We start from the raw sequence: 11,527 nt of genomic DNA, 5'->3' as shown, positions 1-11,527 counted from the left end.
AAAGCACTTAAGGAACTCAACCAAAATCTCACCCTAATGAGAAAACTTTCCATTTGCTGAAATGAATCTGAGAGAGAGGAGTGAAACTCGGTTCCTGAGGTGTATTTTGTTTTATTTAATATTTTGTATGGTGCAGTACAGTGCATGTGTTCTAGTTTAATTTACATCAGGGACACTAATAGTTTTTTTTTCTTAAATGTTGGGTATTTCTGAAATTTTAGTTTATTTGATGTTTTTCTGGTTTGTGGAATTTCGAATATGAAAATTCTCTTGCGTTAGAGTCCCTGACTGTTTCCTAAATTAACCCTCGGATGAAATTTTGTATTCGAGCAGATCAGCTTGGTAATTGATGATATATTAACAGCAGTGGCCCGAGGTTTCTGTAAATACTGTACGTAAAGAAAGCCATTTTAAAGCTTTGTTACAGCAAAACTAAAACTATATATACTTAGTTTTCCTGAAATCCTGCTCAGTTATTGCTACAGCGGTTTTATAAAGCTTTGTGTCAGAAGCATCAGTAGCATAAAATAATATTTTCAGCGCTGGTGAGGCAGTTCAGACTGTTCTGGCTGCTGTTTTCAGATTTTCCAATTTCATGTTTTTTGCTGCCAAATGGTATGATTATGTTTAAAACACTAATTTTCGTACTAATTATGAAATGTGTAACAGTGAAAGTTATCTAATAAACATTGCAGAGATATACCTGCTCCTGCAGTCATTTTGCATTAAACGATTTTATCCATGTTGAATTTTATTGAGTGATGAAATTAAATTCTAATCTGGATCATTTGTTTAAAGCTCTGAATGCAGGTGCAGCAGAGAGTGGTAAGGAGCTTTCACAGAAATATGCAGATGTGCATGCCTTTACGAAATAATGTGCTACATTTATTTTCTCTAAAATCTCTAAAAATCAAAATACAACTGAGAAATCTCAGATATAATTATATAAATAATGATCCTGTTTCTTTAACCGCTGTAAGAAAACTTCATTTTCAAACATGTGTAATAGAGTTGAGCTTTAAAACTCTGTTGAAGATAAAATGAAAAATAAAATAAAGACTGAAAATGATCTGATTCTCTTTCTCTTTTGTCTGGTTTGTGAGTTTGAGACGCTGTGTGTCTGTAACACAATATTTTACACAATACCCTGAAATTCTCTTCGTCACTGACGACCTCTATTAACACCCTCAATAATCTTCTCCAAATACCTGCTGGTTTAATTAACTGGGTTCAACTGTATGTAACTTTCTGAAAAAATGAAAAATATAGCTGTTCCTCCAAAATCCAAATAATCCAACTGGATCTTCTCTCCTCCGAGACTCAGAATGCTGGAGACGACGCTTCCTCTCATTGGTTCCTTTCACATGTTTGCAGCTGCTGTGTTTAAATATTGAAAAATAAATTAATATATGACTGATTGATAAAATGTGCAAATTCTGTGGTGATTAAATGAGATGTTTCATTATATTCTGGTGTCTGGCGTGATGGATTACACTAGGATTGTTCTGTGGTGCGAGTCATGTAACTATTTTTCTATAAACTGATGTTGATTGAGCTCAGTAACTCTGCAGCAGGCCACCAGGGGGCAGTATTGTCATTCTGATATTTTTATAGTGTTTTACTTCCAAAACTGAAACCCATGTTTTTGTAAATGTATTGTTTTCTCTCCCATTATCTCTGTTTTATAAATAATAATAATAATAATAATAATAAATTTTATTTGTAAACGCACTTTACATTTAAAACAAATCTCAAAGTGCTACATCGCAGAAGCATCACTATAAAAACTACTGTACTATAGAGAGAGAGCCTCAGTGTTCAGTATCAGACCGGCAGCAGCAGAGTCCGGACCGGTCTGGGTTCGGAGATCGGTGGTGATTAGGGTGCGGGGCGGTGGTCCGGTTCTGCGGTTCTGATCCGGCCCGGCGGGGGTCACCTGTGCTCTTCTGATTCTGGCGGGATGAAGCTTCCAGACATTGGGCTGGGACACCTGCTAGCCCCGGCCAATCCCCCGTCTCCAATTCAAATTAAAAACTCAGTGTGAATATGATCACTTCCTGACGCTGCGTGATGATTTTTATATTAAACGGTTTATGAGAATTTTATTGTTTGTCGTGGGAACAGGATGTCCTGCATATTAATGATCCTCCGGTGTCTTGCTGTGTCTTTGGAAGTGTAGAGTTTGGTGGTGTAAAGTTTGGAGGTGTAGAGTTTGGTGGTATAAAGTTTGGAGGTGTAGAGTTTGGAGGTGTAGAGTTTGGTGGTGAGTTTAGTGTAGAGTTTGGGGGTGTAGATTTTTGGTTGTGTAGAGTTTGGGGGTGTAGAGTTTGGAGGTGTAGAGTTTTAGTGGTGTAAAGTTTGGAGGTGTAGAGTTTGGTGGTATAAAGTTTGGAGGTGTAGAGTTTGGCTGAATGCTGGCTGTGTTGTGACCGTGCCCCGGTCCAGGCGGCTGTGTGGACGTGTCACTGTCACTACATCATGCCGGCGCTGGACCTGCCACTGGTGGGCTGTGTGGCAGGTCAGCAGTCGGGGGACGTCTGGGCGAGTGACAGGTGGAGGGGAGTGGAGCTGGTGGGCGGTGATACCCACTCGGAATAGCCTGACCGGAGCTGATTGGGACGGCTGTCGGCGGAACCTGTCAGTTCCTGCCTCGCTCGTCTCTGATCCCGTCATTCTTTCCAACGCCACGTCGCACCCGGTTACGCCGCCCGTCACTCGCCGCCCGTCACTCGCCGCCGAGTTTACTTGAAACGGCTTCAGTTTTCTTTGCCAACTAAGAGACCAACAGAAATTTCCATCCGGTCCTGATTCTGGTTCTCAGGAAGCTTTAAACTGATTTCTGAGATTTTATTCGTTATGATTTTTGTGATTGGAGTTTTTGTGGGGCCGATGTCCTGAATGTTTTTCTTTATTAATTAATAAACCAGTTTATATCTTTTAATCTGTTAATAATTTGCATTTACACTCCCATTTACACTTTACAATTCTAACCTTAATCACATGTATACACTCACACTATATCCACTACACACACTATACACACTATATCCACTACACAAACTACCCACACTATATCCACTACACACACTATACACACTATATCCACTACACAAACTACCCACACTATATCCACTATACACACACTACACCAGGGGTCACTAATAGGCGGACCGCAAACTACAGAGAAGGATTTAATTCTGACCGAGTTCATTTAAAGTGGCGGAACGTTTATTGTCTTTATGATTTACGTGCTTTACAGCGCAGTAAACTTACAGACCAATCACGTGTACTGTAAGATCACCAAACACTCTCCTCAGCCAATCAGATCTGTGCAGATGCGAGCGCGCAGAGCCACACGGGCGAAACAGGCGATGAGAAGTGGGAGAATAAAGCGAGAAAAGCTAATACAGATGGTGCGCACCAGAAAAAAACATTAAAATACTACCTTTAAAAAAACATACTAGTACTACTGTTACTTGGAGGAATTAAAGAGAAACAACCGAGACAAGAGTCCAAAATATTCCACTTTACTCCCCCTGATCAGAAAACCCCTCACTCGCAGGCACGCTCTCTCTACTCCCAAAACAACCCTACCTCAACACTAAGGCAGCCCCCAGGGGACAAAAAGCATCATCAACTCCCCCATCAGTTTTACCCACAACATAATAAAGTCTGATACAGTAATAATAAAAAAAAATAAAAAAAATAAAAATTAAAAAAAATAAATAAATAATAAAAAAGGTGTTACAATACATATTGTTAAAATATACTAGTATGTGTAATTTGTTTTGTCCTTCAGTTGTTGATAAAACACCGACAGAACTACTATAGGCTTCTTCAGTAAACAGAATACATAATACTGAATCATAACGCGCATAACACACTACACACAATATACACACTACACACAATATACACACTACACACAATATACACACTACACACAATATACACACTACACACAATATACACAATATACACTATATACACACTACACACAATATACACACTACACACTATATACACACTACACACAACATACACACTACACACTATATACACACTACACACAATATACACACTACACACTATATACACACTACACACAATATACACAATATACACACTACACACAATATACACACTACACACTATATACACTCTACACACAATATACACACTACACACAATATACACACTACACACTATATACACACTACACACAACATACACACTACACACTATATACACACTACACACAATATACACACTACACACAATATACACAACATACACACTACACACTATATACACACTACACACTATATACACACTACACACAATATACACACTACACACAATATACACACTACACACAATATACACACTACACACAACATACACACTACACACAATATACACACTACACACTATATACACACTACACACTATATACACACTACACACTATATACACACTACACACAATATACACACTACACACAATATACACACTACACACTATATACACACTACACACAACATACACACTACACACTATATACACACTACACACAATATACACACTACACACTATATACACACTACACACAATATACACACTACACACAATATACACACTACACACAATATACACACTACACACAATATACACACTACACACTATATACACACTACACACTATATACACACTACACACAATATACACACTACACACTATATACACACTACACACAACATACACACTACACACTATATACACACTACACACAATATACACACTACACACTATATACACACTACACACAATATACACACTACACACAATATACACAACATACACACTACACACTATATACACACTACACACTATATACACACTACACACAATATACACACTACACACAATATACACACTACACACAATATACACACTACACACAACATACACACTACACACAATATACACACTACACACAATATACACACTACACACAATATACACACTACACACTATATACACACTACACACAATATACACACTACACACTATATACACACTACACACAATATACACACTACACACTATATACACACTACACACAATATACACACTACACACAATATACACAATATACACACTACACACAATATACACACTACACACAATATACACTCTACACACAATATACACTCTACACACAATATACACACTACACACAATATACACACTACACACAATATACACTCTACACACAATATACACTCTACACACAATATACACACTACACACAATATACACACTACACACAATATACACTCTACACACAATATACACTCTACACTCTACACACAATATACACACTACACACAATATACACACTACACACAATATACACACTACACACAATATACACACTACACACAATATACACACTACACACAATATACACTCTACACACAATATACACACTACACACAATATACACACTACACACACTACACACAATATACACACTACACACACTACACACAATATACACACTACACACAATATACACACTACACACAATATACACACTACACACTATATACACACTACACACAATATACACACTACACACAATATACACTCTACACACAATATACACACTACACACAATATACACTCTACACACAATATACACACTACACACAATATACACACTACACACAATATACACACTACACAATATACACACTACACACAATATACACACTACACACAATATACACACTACACACAATATACACACTACACAATATACACTCTACACACAATATACACACTACACACAATATGCACACTACACACAATATACACTCTACACACAATATACACTCTACACACAATATACACACTACACAATATACACTCTACACACAATATACACACTACACACAATATACACTCTACACACAATATACACACTACACACAATATACACTCTACACACAATATACACACTACACACAATATACACTCTACACACAATATACACACTACACACAATATACACTCTACACACAATATACACTCTACACACAATATACACACTACACACAATATACACTCTACACACAATATACACACTACACACAATATACACTCTACACACAATATACACTCTACACACAATATACACACTACACACAATATACACACTACACACAATATACACACTACACACAATATACACACTACACACAATATACACTCTACACACAATATACACTCTACACACAATATACACTCTACACACAATATACACACTACACAATATACACACTACACACAATATACACACTACACAATATACACACTACACACAATATACACTCTACACACAATATACACACTACACACAATATACACACTACACTCAATATACACACTACACAATATACACACTACACACAATATACACTCTACACACAATATACACACTACACACAATATACACACTACACACAATATACACACTACACACAATATACACTCTACACACAATATACACACTACACACAATATACACAATATACACTCTACACACAATATACACACTACACACAATATACACAATATACACTCTACACACAATATACACTCTACACAAAATATACACACTACACACAATATACACACTACACACAATATACACACTACACAATATACACTCTACACACAATATACACACTACACACAATATACACACTACACAATATACACTCTACACACAATATACACACTACACACACTATATACACACTACACACAATATACACACTACACACAATATACACACTACACACAATATACACACTACACACAATATACACTCTACACACAATATACACACTACACACAATATACACACTACACACAATATACACACTACACAATATACACTCTACACACAATATACACACTACACACAATATACACATTACACAATATACACTCTACACACAATATACACACTACACACAATATACACACTACACACAATATACACACTACACAATATACACTCTACACACAATATACACTCTACACACAATATACACACTACACACAATATACACACTACACACAATATACACTCTACACACAATATACACTCTACACACAATATACACACTACACACAATATACACACTACACACAATATACACACTACACACAATATACACACTACACACAATATACACACTACACACAATATACACTCTACACACAATATACACTCTACACACAATATACACTCTACACACAATATACACACTACACACAATATACACACTACACACAATATACACTCTACACACAATATACACACTACACACAATATACACACTACACACAATATACACTCTACACACAATATACACACTACACACAATATACACACTACACACAATATACACACTACACACAATATACTCACTACACACAATATACACACTACACACAATATACACACTACACAATATACACTCTACACACAATATACACACTACACACAATATACACATTACACAATATACACTCTACACACAATATACACACTACACACAATATACACACTACACACAATATACACACTACACACAATATACACACTACACAATATACACTCTACACACAATATACACTCTACACAAAATATACACACTACACACAATATACACACTACACACAATATACACTCTACACACAATATACACACTACACAATATACACACTACACACAATATACACACTACACACAATATACACTCTACACACAATATACACACTACACACAATATACACACTACACACAATATACACACTACACACAATATACACACACACACACACACACACACACACTATAACCACTACACACTATACACACACCATACACACTACACACACTATATCCACTACACACACTATACTCACTACACAAACTACACAGTAGTAAGACCTGGTTGTAAATATTTTGTATGGATTAATTGGTTCTGAGTGCTGTTGGATTGGACCTTCTCACCCAGAACGCAGGAAGTTTGGATGGTAATAAAGAGGAAGTGCGGAGAGCCGGAGCCCCTGAGCCCGGCGCTGCCCGCGGCCGGCGGTGGGAGTGTGTGGGTGGTTACAGTCTGGGGAAAGTGGTGAGTCAGAACCGGGCCGGTGCTGCCGGTTCTGGAGTGTGGTGTGGGCGTCTGTGGGAGACAGCGCTCTGTCTGTGAGGGCGGCGCTGATCCACAGGGGCTCGGTTTGAATTGTGAGATTCTTTGAGGATGAAAGGAAAAGGTTTTTGCTTTAATACAAAATCAGAACTATTTAATAATCAGTATTTTAATAACGAAGGCTCAGTAATATTTCTCTGCTCGGATGGAAAAGAATCTCCTTTATTTTGTTCTAAAATTTTATACAGAAGTATTTCTATAAATAATCTTTTACTGAAATATTCCTGAAGCACATCTTTCAGAAACCGCATTATTTACAGAACAGAAACCAGAACCAGAACCACCGGACCTCCATCCTACTGCTGCACTGAAAACATTACTGTAGTAACACACACACTTGTGTGCACACACGCACACACACACACACACACACACTCACACACACACTCACTCACACTCACACCCACAAACGCTCACACTTACACACATGAATCTGAATCAGTCTGTGTTAGTTGTTGCTGTACAGAATCAGCTGCAGTTTGATCATGTGGGTAAGAGACAACAGAGCATCTTCCTCCGTGAGGATCTACATGAAAGAGACGGAACCCGTCAGTGGGAGAGTCGCCCACACAGTCAGAGCATCCAGGCGCATCATCAGTATCTGAGCGGTTCTCCTTAATTACAGCCTTCTGTCTCACAGAACATCAGAGAAACATCTCCCACCACACAATTTACCAAACCCCCAAAAACCCACAGTACAAACCATTACAACAGATCCTACAGCAGATCCTACAACACATCCTACAACACATCCTACAGCAGATCCTACAACACATCCTACAACACATCCTACAGCAGATCCTACAACAGATCCTACAGCAGATCCTACAGCAGATCCTACAACACATCCTACAACACATCCTACAACACATCCTACAACAGATCCTACAACACATCCTACAGCAGATCCTACAGCAGATCCTACAACACATCCTACAGCAGATCCTACAGCAGATCCTACAACACATCCTACAACACATCCTACAACACATCCTACAGCAGATCCTACAACACATCCTACAACACATCCTACAGCAGATCCTACAACAGATCCTACAGCAGATCCTACAGCAGATCCTACAGCACATCCTACAGCAGATCCTACAGCAGATCCTACAGCAGATCCTACAGCAGATCATACAACACATCCTACAGCAGATCCTACAACACATCCTACAGCAGATCCTACAGCAGATCATACAACACATCCTACAGCAGATCCTACAGCAGATCCTACAACACATCCTACAACACATCCTACAACACATCCTACAGCAGATCCTACAACACATCCTACAACACATCCTACAACACATCCTACAGCAGATCCTACAACACATCCTACAGCAGATCCTACAACACATCCTACAGCAGATCCTACAACACATCCTACAACACATCCTACAACACATCCTACAACACATCCTACAACACATCCTACAGCAGATCCTACAACAGATCCTACAGCAGATCCTACAGCAGATCCTACAGCAGATCCTACAACACATCCTACAGCAGATCCTACAGCAGATCATACAACACATCCTACAGCAGATCCTACAGCAGATCCTACAGCAGATCCTACAGCACATCCTACAGCAGATCCTACAGCAGATCCTACAGCAGATCCTACAACACATCCTACAGCAGATCCTACAGCAGATCATACAACACATCCTACAGCAGATCCTACAGCAGATCCTACAACACATCCTACAACACATCCTACAACACATCCTACAGCAGATCCTACAACACATCCTACAACACATCCTACAACACATCCTACAGCAGATCCTACAACACATCCTACAGCAGATCCTACAACACATCCTACAGCAGATCCTACAACACATCCTACAACACATCCTACAGCAGATCCTACAGCAGATCCTACAACACATCCTACAACACATCCTACAACAGATCCTACAGCAGATCCTACAACACATCCTACAGCAGATCCTACAGCAGATCCTACAGCAGATCCTACAGCAGATCCTACAACACATCCTACAACACATCCTACAACACATCCTACAACAGATCCTACAGCAGATCCTACAACACATCCTACAGCAGATCCTACAGCAGATCCTACAACACATCCTACAACACATCCTACAACAGATCCTACAACAGATCCTACAACACATCCTACAACACATCCTACAGCAGATCCTACAGCAGATCCTACAACACATCCTACAACACATCCTACAACAGATCCTACAACAGATCCTACAACACATCCTACAACAGATCCTACAACAGATCCTACAACACATCCTACAGCAGATCCTACAGCAGATCCTACAACAGATCCTACAGCAGATCCTACAACAGATCCTACAGCAGATCCTACAGCAGATCCTACAACACATCCTACAACACATCCTACAACAGATCCTACAACACATCCTACAACACATCCTACAACACATCCTACAACACATCCTACAACACATCCTACAGCAGATCCTACAACACATCCTACAACACATCCTACAACACATCCTACAACACATCCTACAACACATCCTACAGCAGATCCTACAACAGATCCTACAGCAGATCCTACAGCAGATCCTACAGCACATCCTACAGCAGATCCTACAGCAGATCCTACAGCAGATCCTACAACACATCCTACAGCTGATCCTACAGCAGATCATACAACACATCCTACAGCAGATCCTACAACACATCCTACAGCAGATCCTACAACACATCCTACAACACATCCTACAACACATCCTACAGCAGATCCTACAACACATCCTACAGCAGATCCTACAACACATCCTACAGCAGATCCTACAACAGATCCTACAACACATCCTACAACACATCCTACAGCAGATCCTACAGCAGATCCTACAACACATCCTACAACACATCCTACAACAGATCCTACAGCAGATCCTACAACACATCCTACAGCAGATCCTACAGCAGATCCTACAGCAGATCCTACAGCAGATCCTACAGCAGATCCTACAACACATCCTACAACACATCCTACAACACATCCTACAGCAGATCCTACAACACATCCTACAGCAGATCCTACAGCAGATCCTACAGCAGATCCTACAGCAGATCCTACAACAGATCCTACAGCAGATCCTACAACAGATCCTACAACACATCCTACAGCAGATCCTACAACACATCCTACAACACATCCTACAGCAGATCCTACAACACATCCTACAACACATCCTACAACA

Source organism: Astyanax mexicanus, chromosome 10 (assembly GCF_023375975.1).
Source record: "Astyanax mexicanus isolate ESR-SI-001 chromosome 10, AstMex3_surface, whole genome shotgun sequence".
Lineage (NCBI taxonomy): Eukaryota > Metazoa > Chordata > Actinopteri > Characiformes > Acestrorhamphidae > Astyanax > Astyanax mexicanus.
Note: the sequence above shows the minus strand (reverse complement) of the source record.